Here is a 15,050-nt window from a genome sequence, read left to right on the forward strand (position 1 = left end):
TACGGCTACAAAGGTTTCATCATCTTTCCTTCGTAGCTTTGTGGCTGCAGTTCAGTGGATACTGGTGAGCAATTACTCCCTTATTGCATATCTACAAATATTCAAATATCTATCAAAACCCATTCCTGGATCCGCAACCTTCCTCCTGAACTCACTCTGCGGATATTCAAGGTTATTCTCCACCCAGTACAAAGAGCACCATCCTCTGACGTGAAACATGTCTACTTCCAGCTAATAGGTGTTCGTGCCCTTTTGTGCCTTTTAGAGCGCTACCTGCCAGCTATTGCATGCTAGCTAATGCTGCATTTTCGCATATGCCACTGTGCTTAATCATCCGTCTAAACTCCTTTTTCTTGCACTCGCTGATCTACGATTCCTGTAGTTCTTGCCACAAACAATTATGTGAAATGGTAAATGTAATAGGACATCTTTTTCAACAGCATTACCAGGCACAGAAGAGCATGCCATCATTGTCCCAGGCTGATTTGAAGAGAGTCTCTCGCTTACGCTGTTTCTCTCTTCAAATGGTCCGAGCAACAGTTGATTAGTTTGTCTCGAGGCTTCTTCGTCATACAGAACGCACACCTTAAAGGGCCCCCGCAATGCTAACCTCCTTTTATCATCCAATTGTGACAGTGGCAACCCTCTCAGTTTCACCTAGATCAGAAAGGAAGCAGCTTATCAGTTTGTGCACGCACCGGGAAGATACCTGGGTCCAGTGTTGCACATATGCCCAGCACATCGTTGCCCAATGAGGTATTTCTGGACTCATCAAACCTGCACAGTAGCTGCTCATAAAAATCATCATGGCGCGGCTGTTCAGTGTCTGCGGTAGGTCATGAACAGCCAGCCAGTATGCATCATCGTCTCCTGTTACTGAGTCTGTTCCTTCTTTTGCGGCCGTAAGTTTAGTGAACAAAAGCGTCGTCACTCGTCATCGCTTCAGCACATGGCAGCCGGCAGGTGCTGGTCTGCAATACCACCAGTTGCAGGGTGAACTCACCTAAAAGACTTAGCCCAGGTAAATCTGCAGGTAGAAATACCAGTCCACCAAAGCACCTGTTCCTTCTGCGCACCCTCACGATGCATGATGAATAAGGCTGGTTTGGTTATTAAGTTTTAACGTCCCAAAGCAATTGAGGCTCTGAGGGACGTCATATTGGAGGGCTCCAGATAAATTCAAGCAACTGGGATTCTTTAACGTGCACTGACATTGCACAATACACATGCCTCTAGTAGTTTGCCTCCATCGAAATGCGACCACCGCGGCCAAGATTGAACCCGCTTCCTTCCGGTCAGCAGCCAAGCTCCATCACCATTGAGCCACCGAACGGCTCTTGTGATGAATAAGCACCGGCAACAGAACGACGCTCCACGATGGCGCATTCTTGACGCTAAGCCCTTCTTCACTGGAAAGCCAAAATTCCCAGTTTCATCGTACTGCTCACTACAGTTTCATCAGAGTGCTGCTAGTATGCCCATAGAGATTGCATTGCCTCTTGCTCGCATTGCAATATTACAAACCACCTCGGATGTTTTATTGTATTAAACACCTCGCGCATGCTGTAAACATCACACTCTCATCTGGAGTGTAGGTTTCACTGGCCTTATCATCTCTTGCAAGTTCCTGAGTGCCTTATTTCCGACCGGCTCTACCATCGCGTCACCAGGATGCAGGAGTCTCCAGAAAGGTAGAAACTGCGCAGCTTGCCGCCCTCATGAATTCTGTGAAGGTGCTGCATGCCTCCTATAGAACTTTTCCCTCTGTGCTCTCCACAAAATTAGGCAAATTGGCTGCTTCTATCACGCCCTCTTCAGGAACAGCTGCTGCCGACCCCGCTGTTCCAAGGCCTGCTTTTCTAAAGCAGTTCTCAACGGTCTGCTTTGATGAGGCATTTCACAATGCAGACGACATTTTGAAAGCTTGGAATAAGCCTACTTTACTTGGGCACTGCAGCTAAAGGTCTAGAACAGGGGTTCTTAAACTGTGTTCCATGGAACTCTTGGGTTCCTTGGAGCGTTTTTTTAAGTCCCCGAGCACTTAAATCCATGCATGCCTTAATCAACTATTCTTTCTCTTACCCCCTTCATTTTGGGACTAAGCACACTGTTGTTGCTCATAGCAAACAGCTTCGCTCCATAGGAAGTCATTACTCATTGACTTCTGAGGAGCCAAGCATCTTTGTGCTCTTTTTTTTCATGCATGTCAAGCAGAAAAGCATGGGAGCCAAGGCATGCAAAGTTCCACAGTAGCTCCTCACAGACATTAGGGTTCCGCCGAGGCTAGAAAGTTTCTCTGGAGGCAGAAACTTCATTCCTACACAAGTCAGCTCTAAGTCCGCGACACGGTGCGTGGAGCCATTGTTTAGGGTGAGACACAAGTGGCGTCGAGCTCCCCTCATCTTCTCTTCGAAACCAGGCAAGTGAATAACTGCAGGCAATCTGTTATCCAAGCTTTCTTGCTGCACTGACAGGATCGTTACGAGCGCGCAATGCGAATGTTTGGAGCGGTAGCTGTCGTGTGAAAGCCAACTTTACAGAAACATGCTGCGCTGCTACTCCTTCTGCAACGTTTTGGTGTGCTGCCAAGTTCACCGAGCGAGTCATCGCAGGGCAGTTCTCGCCAAAACGTAAACACGCCATGCCGGTACTCACGCCACAGCATCTTGGCGCGTTGTCAAAGTCTGTGCTGTGAACAGCACTGACAACGATACAAAATGTTAGAACGAGCAATAAACTAATGCTTTAACAGGAAGACACGGGAAGACAGCATGCTAGCCAGAGCACTAGGATCGTCTGCGCATGACAGCTGCTCCAAGCATGTTTTTTTGCCTCTCTCTATTGAAGGCAGGTTCAGTGCATTTATGTAGCGCTTACCGAATGAACATGTGCGTTATATATGCCCATGCGACCTATGTACGATCAATTTGCAAATAACGCACGCAAGCACGCACATGCAATATAATCCACGGCAAGCAGTGTTGAGAGATGTTGTTAATGACTATATATTATTACAAAAATAAAAATGGAAGGAAAAGATGTTGCTAGCCGTGGCATCTGCCATCGAAACCTGAAGTACCTGAGCTGCAGCTAGCGGGAATAAAAGGACAGGGAGAGGGAAAGAAAGTTGGAAGTGATAAAAGAAAGAATAGGGGTACGGCGGCATTTTACACTGTGTACAAATACAGAATCAAGCAAGAGTAACGTACGACCAAGTTTTTTGTCTCCTCGCCAGCAGATAAGATGTTCATGCCCGTGCAAGGGGACGCAGCACCTCCCAACACCTCCCAGAGGCTCACTCGCAATCTGTCGCAGCCGGGAGGGCTGTCATTGAACACTTTCACAGATGCATGGACAGTCCTCCTGCGAGAATCAAGCAACGGACCCACTTGGCCTTTAGTGAACAGCATAACATATGTCTGGCAGTGCATCCGGGCCGGATCCAGTTAAACGTCAGCGCCCATGGACGTGCAGTGCGATTCTGCCAGTGGAATAAACAGAACCTGACGGTTCCTAATTCCAACCAGTGAATCAACCCACTAGACAGTAGGGCTAACAAGCTTTATGATGTCTCCCGAGCGCGAGAATACACCTGTGGTGAGAGAACATTTGGGCAGAGCATTCTTTTGCACTCTGAGATGAGAATACTGCATTTCCCCTTCAACCCAAGTCCCTAGAACGGGCTCTCGTCGGCAAAACTGCCATGTGAAGTGTGAAGTTGTGCCTAGCTCTTACTTGTTACCATTTCACTGCATGCCGTAATGATACCAAAAAGCTCACAGACCAAATATGTGCTGTCCTTTACGATATTGCCAGGTCACTGATTAAAGTAGCGTGTTTGCACGTATACATCGCAACCATGAACATAATGCGACGGGAGGGAAGTTTTAAACCTCACAAAAAAGAAGAAATATAGTAAATTATAAAGCGACCACTATTTATTACCACTATGTTTAACTACGACTTTGTTTAACTCCTCTTCACTGTTTGTTCAAGTCACTGACAGCTAAAGAACCAAGGGCTTACAAAAAAGAAGAAATATATTAAATTATAAAGCGACCACTATTTATTACCACTTTGTTTAACTACGACTTTGTTTAACTCCTCTTCACTGTTTGTTCAAGTCACTGACAGCTAAAGAACCAAGGGCTTACAAAAAAGTTTAGTTTAGTTTAGTTTAGTTTATGGGGTTTAACGTCCCAACGCGACTAAGGCTATGAGAGACGCCGTAGTGGAGGGCTCCGGAAATTTCGACCACCTGGGGTTCTTTAACGTGCACTGACATCGCACAGTACACGGGCCTCTAGAATTTCTCCTCCAAAGAAATTCCAGCCGCCGCGGCCGGGATCGAACCCGCGTCTTTTGGGTCAGCAGCCGAGCACCATAACCGCTGAGCCACCGCGGCGGCGCTTACAAAAAAGTGGAGGTAGCTCACAAACATACCGAGGAAACGGATATATCGTTATCATTTCAGAGGCAACAATACACAGATGCACGCACTCCATCGTCGACCACAGCAAAGCCTCTGATGTGTTAATAAAAACAGCCCTCCTCCCATGCAGCAGTGGCCAACGACAATGCCTTGCCACCGCTACTGCGTGTGTTGTACCGCCCAGTCCTGTACCTGTTCATTCTTATTTCTTTTCTCTACTCAACTGAACTCTTTTAGCGCTCTCACTTTCTCTTGTACACCAGATCAAAGTTCAGAACCACCCTTTCCTATGCAGGTGTGTGCCACACGATTCCAAGGTGATAGAAAAGTTGGCTTCTCCTAGCAGCTGACGAACCTGGTGCTGAAGGCTGTTGAAAAAAATCTGCATTATTTCATACCTTAATCGTGTAATATGATGTGCTGCCTGTTCACTGCATCCCCACTGCTTATTGCACCCAGAAAACGGTACACAATGCACTAAGACATTAAAGCTGCAACCTTGCCCAGGTGATGATTCTGTGTACCAGCCATAAACCCTCCAATAAAGACAGGGTCCCTCCTGACATCTCCCCTAGTAACAGCATCATAAACACCATCAACGTAGTCTCGCCTTCACGAATGTAAGCTGACCTCCACTGTGAATAACACCCTAACACACTGTTCCAATATCTTGGGAACCCTAAACACTTATCCCAAACTGCCACACATGCCAGAAAACAAATAACCTCAGATACTCCATTGCTCTGCAGGGATCAGCTGAGACAAAAACACAGTGCCGATGCCTTCGAACCTCTTCCGTGCTCTCTCCACAACTTCCAGGTAAGGTTCCAGGTGCCTTCCATTACATTTCCTGCTCCTGAACAAAAACTGCATCTTGGTATTGTGCCCTCACTGCATATTTAAGAAAGCCTTACATGTCAACTTCATCACTGGGGCAATCGAATCACATCACACTGGTGCTGGACAATGTAAAACAATGCACAGATATACCAGTTAAGGCAGTACCAAGACCACATCAACCTGCTATGGTGCCAACAATTTAAAGAACGGAAAGATATACCAGTTAAGGCACTATCAAGACTGCACCAACCTGCCGTGGTATCTCCGTGTCTGTGGTGCTTGTGCTGCCAAGCACGAGGCTTCAGAACAAATCTTCTTGCGACTGCTTGGCCCTACTTTCAGTTATTAACGACAGCAAGCCCCATGTAAAGTCTTCAACACCTGGGCCCCTCTCTACACCTATGAAGGAAATTATAATTATTATTATTATTATTATTATTATTATTATTATTAATTAATTATTATTATTAACGGAGGAATATACGCAGCACATCCATATCTTCACCGATGGTTCCACTACTAAAGAAACCTCTTCTTGTGGCCTTTATGTGCCCTCAACAGACCATGCCCTTTCTTACCGGCTGCAGCAGAGGACATCATCTACGACAGCTGAGCTTCACGGCATTAAAGAAGCTGTTTCTTACATCCTGCGCCAAACCGCCGGCCGTTGGGTTATCTTCACCGATTCAAAAGCATCTCTGCAGATCCTGGCCAACCTGCTGAAGAAAACGAATCACCAGCCAGTTTCCCTCGACATCGGGTATATACATCATTTAGCTATTGCCGCAGGCCACTGCATAACATTTCAGTGGGTACCTGCTCACTGTGGCATTCTGGCTAATGAAAAAGCAGATGAAGCGGCCCGTAAGGGCCATCAACATCGGAGATGCATTCGAACTTTTTTCACGAAATCGGATGCGTCCCAAATGGCTAAAAGTTTTGCTTACGAAGAAACGTATCGGCTTTGGAGTTTGCCGACACATCAGTACCAATTTCTTCACTCAATCGACCCACATCTTAGATCAAGACTCTCACCCAGAATTCCTCGACAACTGGAAACACTTTATCACCGACTTCGTCTGAATTCTGCATATACAAACCGCTTGCGATACCGTTTTGGACAAACGAACAGTCCGCATTGTGACAATTGTGCCTCGATAGAAACTGTGGAACATATCCTACTTGTGTGCCCTGCATATGCTAACGAGCGTGCGTACTATGAACATTGCATGCAGAAGCTCTGCCCAGTGCCCCTAACAATGGACAAAGTTTTAGGTCCCTTAGCCTGCCTTAGGCAACAGAGACTTGCAATGACTTTTCTATTCACATATTTAAAAGACATTGGACATCTCGATAAGCTTTAAATTCACTTGCACGTCACCTTCATGCATTCTTCATGCAGTGAACTTCGTCAGCCCATTTGTCGGACTATGCACTCCATCACTCCATAGGTTACATCAATACTCGCCATTGCATCCTTAGTACCCATTTCATGGCCGCATTTTATCTTCGTTTTTTTTTCTTTTACCTCTTCCACGCTGCTCTCCTTCTGTTTTTTTTCTCCCAAACTCCCCTTCCTACGCAGAGTAGCATGCCAGCGATTTTTAAACGCCGGCTAAATTCTCTGCATTTCATTAAAGAGTCTCTCTCTCTCTCTCTCTATGAACACTTTTCCCCACATAAGAAATCCCTCAGCTTCTGTTCCAGCGTCGACCATGGCCACCTTAGACACATGCAAAAAAGACAGCACAGTCATCACACCCTGCTTGGAAGTGGCGAACAGCACTAGCACTCACCGCTTAGAGGAGGCCTTGACAATGACTGTGGCGTTCCAGGAGTCGCACTGTCGCTCGGTCGTCCCCAGCGTCTCCAAGGACAGGCATAGTCCCAGCAGGGACACCAAAACCACGGAACGCAGCATGCTGTCAAAGCTAGAAGAAAGAGTTGAGAGCTCAGTGCGAGTTTTTCCAAACGTCAATTGAAAAAGCGCACTGCAGCACGTGACCTGTCGAGAGGAGTATGTTCAGGTGACTGACACGATGCGCGTCACCTAGTTTGAGTTCAAAATCCAAAATTACCCCTTTCTCAAAGCACACTACAGAATCCCACCAAAAATCTGTGGACTCCAACAACATTTAGCGAGAGCCGTGCAAAGTCGTTAGGGCGCCTAGATCTACGTGGCCCATTAGACTACATCCGTTGAGAATGTGATTCAAAAGCCACAGACTGGTTCCCAACTTTCCTGCTATTCTCCCTTCCCCGCACACTGCTCCCACCCCTGTCCAGCCATTGCCACCTGCCTCCACCGTACCCTCCCCTTATGTCTACCACTTGTCATTTGCTTCACCAGAATCGCCGCTGCCGATCACGCCTCGTGTTAAACTGCAACACACTCTGGCGCTCTATACTGCACTCCCCCTGTGTTGCACTCCCGTGTGCTTTTTTTTTTACTTTAGTATGTAGATGTGAAGAGCAACCTTTACCTCCCGATTCTTGGCCGATCCCCCAATGTGGGTATGGTGGTGGTGGTGAAAACTTTTATATAGTGAAACAGAGTTTGGGAGCCACACGGTGGCCCCGCTACATGGTCGGCGTCCCTACTCCGGGACGCCGCATGACGAGGCCCCGTCTCTCGCCCGTTTCACCAGAGCCCTTTGGGACTCAAGCGAGGAGCAGTTGAGGAGGCCAGTCTCCCATGTCTCTCGGGAAGGGGTATGTGTGGGTATGTGCCATCGTTTCAAAGGCTAACAACAACAACAACGCCATCGTATTCATCAGCTTCCAATCTGCGGCTAGATCATCATCTTCATTAGCTTCCAATCTGCAATCAGATCAGCTAGCTTACCCTCTATCAGAGCTTAACCTGAGTCTAATATCGCCGCCCGACGTGCCGGTGACTCAACAAAGCAACCATGAGCCAATCAGGCTAAACACATGTTTTCGCACGTCTACTCGGATTAACTACGTTAAACCCCTACCACTTTTTCCCCCTCTCGGTGCATTTCCCAGACAACTGCGACAAGCTTCACCATCAGGCTCGTGAGATGCCAGGAGAAGCCAGCACTCCGGCAGCCTCAAGACCACGTGGCGCGCATGGGAAAAGTGAGTGGCCAGGAACATATAAAGTAGGCGGCACGAGGCGTCGAGAAAAAGAAGGCACTGAAAGAGTTGAAGTAGAGGAAGCAAAGAAGGGTGAACGGGCGCGGGGCTGGGCAGCGCGAAACACGAAGGAGCGGTGGCACATGGCGATGACTGCAGCCACTGCTGCGCGGAGGCTTTGCTGCAGTTGATGATGTCGCGCACATTTGTAAAGTGTAAGCCTTCGCTGTTCCCACTCTTTTGCAAGCCGCTGTTTTTATGCGAAGCATACTACTTTAGCTACCACTTCAGCCCTTCACCGTGGTAATGCGCCTCCAAATCACGTGATGCATGACGTCACACAACGTGACACGATGACGTCACGACAGTAGAGAAACGGGGGCCCACCTCGCGCCGTCGTGTGGTTGTGCGCCTCCAAATCACGTGATACATGACGTCACACCACGTGACACGATGACGTCACGACAGTGGAGAAACGGGGGCCCACCTCGTGCCGTCGCTGTGGTTGTGCGCCTCCAAATTACGCGACACGATGATGCTTCGCATTCTCCAGGCTTAACCAAGTTAAGCCTCAGCCATTTTTTTTCCAAGCCCTCGGCTATAAATGCTTTCCTGGAACTTTAGCTGTGGACCGGTCGAAGGATCAAAGGGCGCCTCTCCTGTCCCCACCTAGTCACCTCTGAACTCTGAAGACAGAGATAGGCTGGCCCCGAAATATCAGGTTGTTGTTCATGAGGCATCCAGCGAGCGTTTTACATATTTTTTTCTTTCTAAACTACTAATACACGTGCTTTGCATGCTGCCACACAGCCAACAGCAAGTAACAAGCACGATTCATATCTTGACATCAGCGATGAATCTTACGACGCATAAAATGACTGTTTATGCACGATTGAGAATTCGTAGATTAAGCTCATGTGTCGCCTTGTCTCTCTATAAAGCAGTATCGCTCAGCTGTGTTCCAGCTTTCATAAAGAAAGCTAAAGCAACAAGACATCTAGTGTCCTACACCCTATTGGAATGAAGTTATTTAATGTGATACTTCTTGTGCCCCGCACTAAAGCAACACAAGTCGTAAATTGTGGCGCTCAATGGCTTACAGCAATGCATGGGTTATGAGGGGTGCCGCTGTGGAGTCCTTCGGATTAATTCAGACCTTTCACAGTACGCAGACATCGCATAACACGCAAATAACAAGAAGTGGGGCAACAACAAAACAACTAAAGTATCACCAAAACAAGAAGGGATCTTGTACACACAACTTTAAAAAATCAGTGAAAAAGCAGCAAAATCTGCTTGCCTTTCTGCCTCCTGTGCAGTAGGGCTTGTTCAATGTATTCGAAATATGGACACAGAGAATGCGGCAGTGCAAAGAACATAACGCAAACTCTGCGGGAACTAAACAAGCCTGACTGAACCAAATGGACAGTCGCAATGTTATTACCAGCACAAAATACAAAGGACAAGGAAAAGGCTTCTCAGAGGGCACGGTGCCAGCCATCATTTCAAATATATTGGACACTAAAAAACGGTACACAACAGACCAGAAGCACACGTTTTAAAAGTTTTCCTCTCCTCACTTCTTGACACATTCAGCACACTGTGCAAACACAAAAAACCTGAGGAGGCACTTAAGAATATGACGCAAAACCGTTAATGTGCCCCTGCAGCTGCCCGAGGTCCTCTTTGCGTGTCGCTTTGCAGATACAGACACTAGTTCTTTTTTCCACAATACCATAACACTTGACCTTCCCTTGAGAGCGTAACGTGATAGCATTTGAGATCTCTCCCATGAAAGTACTCCTTCTCTGCCACTTATAAGTTCTGCCTATATGCCCATGTATGCAGAAACCTTCATTCACAAGAAACTACCACCCACTGAATGTATGACCTATTCACGCGCGCACAGACGTGTTCAAATTTAGTTTATTTTTTCATTTGTTCTGGAACGATGAAATTCTTTACCCGGTGACGTACGCTCGCTGAAATCAAACTCCTTTTCAATATTGTTGCAAACCTGTAATCAGTGTGTTGAATTATTTTTGTGTACTTTACTGCTGTTGACTACTGAATATGAACGCCCTCTCCATCAACATCGCCTAGAAACGACTCTGAAATTCTAGATAAATCGATGTCATGGCTGACTCATTCCCTCCCCGCGCGGCGAGCGGTGCCGAAATTCTAGAAAAATCGACGTCATGGCAGACTTATTCCCTCCCCGCGCGGCGTGTCAGCGAGCGGTGCCGAGATTCTAGAAGAATCGACGTCATGGCAGACTCATTCCCTCCCCGCGCGGCGTGTCGGCGAGCGGTGCCGAAATTCTAGAAAAATCGACGTCATGGCAGACTCATTCCCTCCCCGCGCGGCGTGTCGGCGAGCGGTGCCGAAATTCTAGAAAAATCGACGTCATGGCTGACTCATTTTCTCTCCGCGCGGCGTGTCGGCGAGCGGTGGTGAAGGCGGCAGCCACGCGCAGTCGCTCAGACCTTTCCAAAAAGGGCTCCCTGGGCGCTGCCATATTGTTCCCTGGACTGCAGTGGGCCCCTCCCGCTAGCACGGTGGAAGCGGCGAAACGCCTCCTCTCTGGACTGCTAGAAACTAAACTAGAAACCGGTTCCGCCGCCGGGAACAATATGGCAGCGCCCAGGTTGGAAAGGTGTATACCCGGGCTGGCGAGATGCGTCCGCGCGGCGCTGTTTTTCTTTCCTTGTTTCAAGAATGCGCGGCATTTCCTGGCAAACCCTCAAGCACTTCAGCAGGCTGACGGGGAGACTGTTGGGGCATTTGATATCAATGAAGCAGGAGACAACTGCCTGAGCAACCCATATACAAACCTCACGAGCAAAGCGATATCGTATCTACACAAGTACACCCGAGTCAAGTTTTTGTGATAGCTTGCCGCGCTAAATGACAAAAGCATTGAGGAAATAAAAAAACTTTTTTTGCACGTGCACTTCTCAGCTGCACTGCTTTTCTCCGAGAAAAAAAGTTCAGTTGGCGTCTAGCGCTGCGTTCTGCGAGAACCTTTTTCTATGTCCTTTGTGTGTTTTTTCTACTAGTAACCAGCCACGACTGAGGAGAAGACTATATATATAGTGCGCAATAAATGAAGTGTTGTCTTGCATACTACTGCACTCGGTGTCTCGTGTTGTTTCGTCTGTTTTGTCCATTCTGAAGTTAAAGCGCTCCCCTATAATAACAAAAACCAATTAGCCCTTTTTAAAGCACGGACTCCAAACATTTTTTTTTCAAGTTTTCAAGTAAGCTGCTTACTAAGCCTTGTGCCCACCGCTTTCATTTCACCATAAATGCAGAAAGAGAGGAAGTTCCAGGTGACGGTGTTGGCACTCACACAACCTACATGCCCCATGCAACGTCACTGAGCATGTCATTTTGGTTGTGTTGGCTCACCAGTAGCAATAGTTGTTACCTAAGCCAGCACGACAAAGACGAGCCAAGTAAATTCAGTGGTGATGAACGCCAAAAACTCACCAATCAGAGGTTTTACAACAACACCACGTGAAATGCCCGAAATGGAGTGCAGTTGTAAGAAAATATATATAAATAAGCAGAACAATGCAGGAAATGCAGAGACCATGACACTCAAGTTCAGTAGTTACTTAGAAGCAAACGGACACTGCACAAAATCGTTTTCAGTACCGGCCAGAAGATGTGCGATAAAGAAATACAGCACCATTTGCACCATGGATAATAGTCGCTCAATGACATCCTGGCTGAAACTGAGGGGGTTCAATGATGGTTGGTTTATGGTTTGGTTTATGGGGTTTAACGTCCCAAAGCGACTAAGGCTATGAGAGACGCCGTAGTGGAGGGCTCCGGAAATTTCGACCACCTGGGGTTCTTTAACGTGCACTGACATCGCACAGTACACGGGCCTCGAATTTCTCCTCCAAAGAAATTCAGCCGCCGCGGCCGGGATCGAACCCGCGTCTTTCGGGCCAGCAGCCGAGCACCATAGCCGCTGAGCCACCGCGGCGGCGTGGGGTTCAATGAATATGGACAGGACATGTAACGCTCTGTACACATAAATGATGCTCTCTTGGGATGAAAGACTGGATACCAAGGGAATAATTCTTGGCATGTCGTTTTTCTCAAGTGACGGTGTCATACAGTGTTCAACATCGCAATGAAATCATGGCCATGGATCCCTGCATTTAAAGGGACACTACAGGAATTTTCTTTTTACATTTTGATTTGATAGTCACATCGCAGTCATTAAGAGTCCCCTCCCTCCAGTACGAAAAACCGTTTTTCAAAAACTGAGTAGAAGTATTTTAAAGGAGCGAAAATCATAAAGTCGAAACACGGTTTGGACCAACCTATGACATCACAGATACTGTCACAAAACCTACTGTGAGCACTTTGACTGGCTAAACTGGCGACTGTAAGTGACAGCTTTCGCCATTAGTGTTTGTCTGAAATGACCAAAAGCAAGCTCGAAATTTCGTACCTCAGCAAACACAGAGTGAATATCGACAGCTGAGTCCAGTGACATCACGCAGAAATCCTGTAGAAATCTCCCCAACTCAGGCTACAAAAAGGGAAATTTTAAAATTCGTTTCCACAGCAACAAAACACTTCCCCACTGTGAAATTCAGCACAGAGGAGCAGAAAACTACGGAGAACCTACCGTGAAAGTTTCAGTAAAATCTGAGACGGTGCAAAGAATGCTCTAGTTACCTTTTTAAGAACAAGGCAATGAAAAGATATCAAGTCAGTAGGGGCGACACCAAGAAAGTTAAGATTTATTGTATACGGCACAATCTATACCAGGTACATGCAAAGGTGCAACAAGGCATCAACCACCAACCACAACAACTCCAATGCTTCCTTGGTCGCAAATTTTCTGCGTCCTGTTTTGAAATGCAGCTAAGAAAAATCAACTGCACACACTAGAAAAACGCCCCTGTTTGACTAAATCCGAGGTATCAAGCTTCTACTGTCACAACCTCCAGCGCTTGGTATTGGGCAAAATATATAAACTGATTTAGCAGTATGTATTTAACAGCACATAGAAGAAGCCAAGACAATGCTTACCTGCCCCGGCTAGCCGCTCTGCAAGTTTACGCACTTGAAGAGTATGCCGGATGCACTAACGATGAACTGACTCAAAAGGAGAATCCAGAACGATATATAAATGAGCACGGCGCAGTGGAGAGAGAAGGCGAGAGTCGCGCAGATGAAAAAAAAAAAGCTGTTCACACCCGGCACTCTTCCGTCAAGGTCACTAACTGCGAAGCGACGGCGGTTAGCCCGAGGCGCTGACGAGCTTTTCACTTACCCGAACGCTACGCCGCTGAGCACACCCAAGTGTTTCTGACAAAGCAATTGTTAACGTCTCCTCGAGCGCGCTGTCCGCTGAAACGGAGGAAACTCCCACGGGGGTGTCCCCACGGTTGCGAGTTGCCCCTATCGCTGTGGAACGGAAGCGACAGAAAAGAACATCGCCTGTGCCATTGCTTGCGCTCGGTTCCGACTGGAGTTCGTCGTCACTGCCCCGATCTCTTCCTCTTGACACTCGTAGGCTTAATCTCGGGGCTGGCTCATGAATTCAATGCGTCGGTTTCCGCGCCTGAAAAAGCGCACGGCTCTCCGCTCCAGACTCTTATCGCGCGAACCGCGCACGCTTCCTTTTTTCTCTCGAATCACATCCTCTGATGAAGCAAACAGCCGAGAAACGCCATTTGTTTAAACGGCAGAACAATATTTTTACCTTATCTTCCTTGGCGCACTGTCCCAGTGGCGGAACTCGCTCGATGTGGCAAAGGCTGGTGGAGGGCCACCATGCGTTCACGCACAAGTCCGGCGATGGACGGTTGAGCGCGACGCAGCTTGGTGGTCTGTGTACGAGTACGGGCCTTCAATGCGAGTACGGACCTTCGATTTTGGGAGACCCGCAGCTCCCCCACACCTCAACTAGACCGGGCAGCAAACACCAAGAAAAGAATTCTTTTCAAGACGAGGCTATGATGTAGGCATGTGAAGCACTCCACCAGTCACCACGCATCCGGTTAAGATCGGAGGAGAAAGGGCGATTTTCTCTGGCGGGGCCTACTCAACGAGGCGCGAGAGACAAAAATATTAAGGAGGGAACGGAAGAAGAGGAGCATGACGAAGTAGCTTGATTGCGATGGCTGTAACTACACTGTCAGCAAAAAAACACCCAAAAGGTAGTAAATGGCTTGTCCTCTAACGCACACCCAAAAGGAGGTTTTTTTACTCCATATGTATGGTGTTTTTTATTTACTCCCTTATATAAGGGAGTTATTAAGGAGTGAAAAGGGAATATTTTTTACACCCTTATAGAAATGGAGCCCGAAAATGGCGTGATGTTTATAGTTTATTTATCCTCATTCAGGCTCATTCTTACAGTGACAGCGGTGGAAACAGGCAGTAGCTCTGTGGGCCGCCCGCTACCCAACTTGGGAAACTGCGCTGCCTTAATGTAAGATCATGGAAGACAGTTGGGCTAGTTGGTGTGTATTCGTTAGTGACTGCGACATTGCAACTAGCGTAGAAAGCACAAGGACAGCGACAAAAGGAACCGACGGGACAGCACGCTAGACTTCAACTGACGTTTTAATGCACACATCACAGATTTTTACACTTGTATTCGGCGCATGCTCAGGAGACTGTATCCCCGCCCCCTTCTCTTTAT

The 15,050-nt window shown here is 47.5% G+C and overlaps 1 long non-coding RNA gene across 1 annotated transcript; it reads right to left on the reverse strand.

Moving 5' to 3' along the window:
- Nucleotides 1-1,012: 1,012 nt before the first annotated feature.
- Nucleotides 1,013-13,960, reverse strand: LOC149336890 (uncharacterized). Its single transcript, XR_016284524.1, has 4 exons — nucleotides 13,674-13,960; nucleotides 7,069-7,203; nucleotides 3,210-3,363; nucleotides 1,013-1,027 (listed from the first exon to the last, which is right to left on the reverse strand). It is a non-coding gene; the product is annotated as an uncharacterized LOC149336890 (long non-coding RNA).
- Between the last annotated feature and the right edge of the window lie 1,090 nt (nucleotides 13,961-15,050).

The sequence above is a fragment of the Amblyomma mixtum genome, chromosome 7, assembly GCF_055824585.1.
Source record: "Amblyomma mixtum isolate Tamu chromosome 7, ASM5582458v1, whole genome shotgun sequence".
NCBI classification, from domain to species: domain Eukaryota; kingdom Metazoa; phylum Arthropoda; class Arachnida; order Ixodida; family Ixodidae; genus Amblyomma; species Amblyomma mixtum.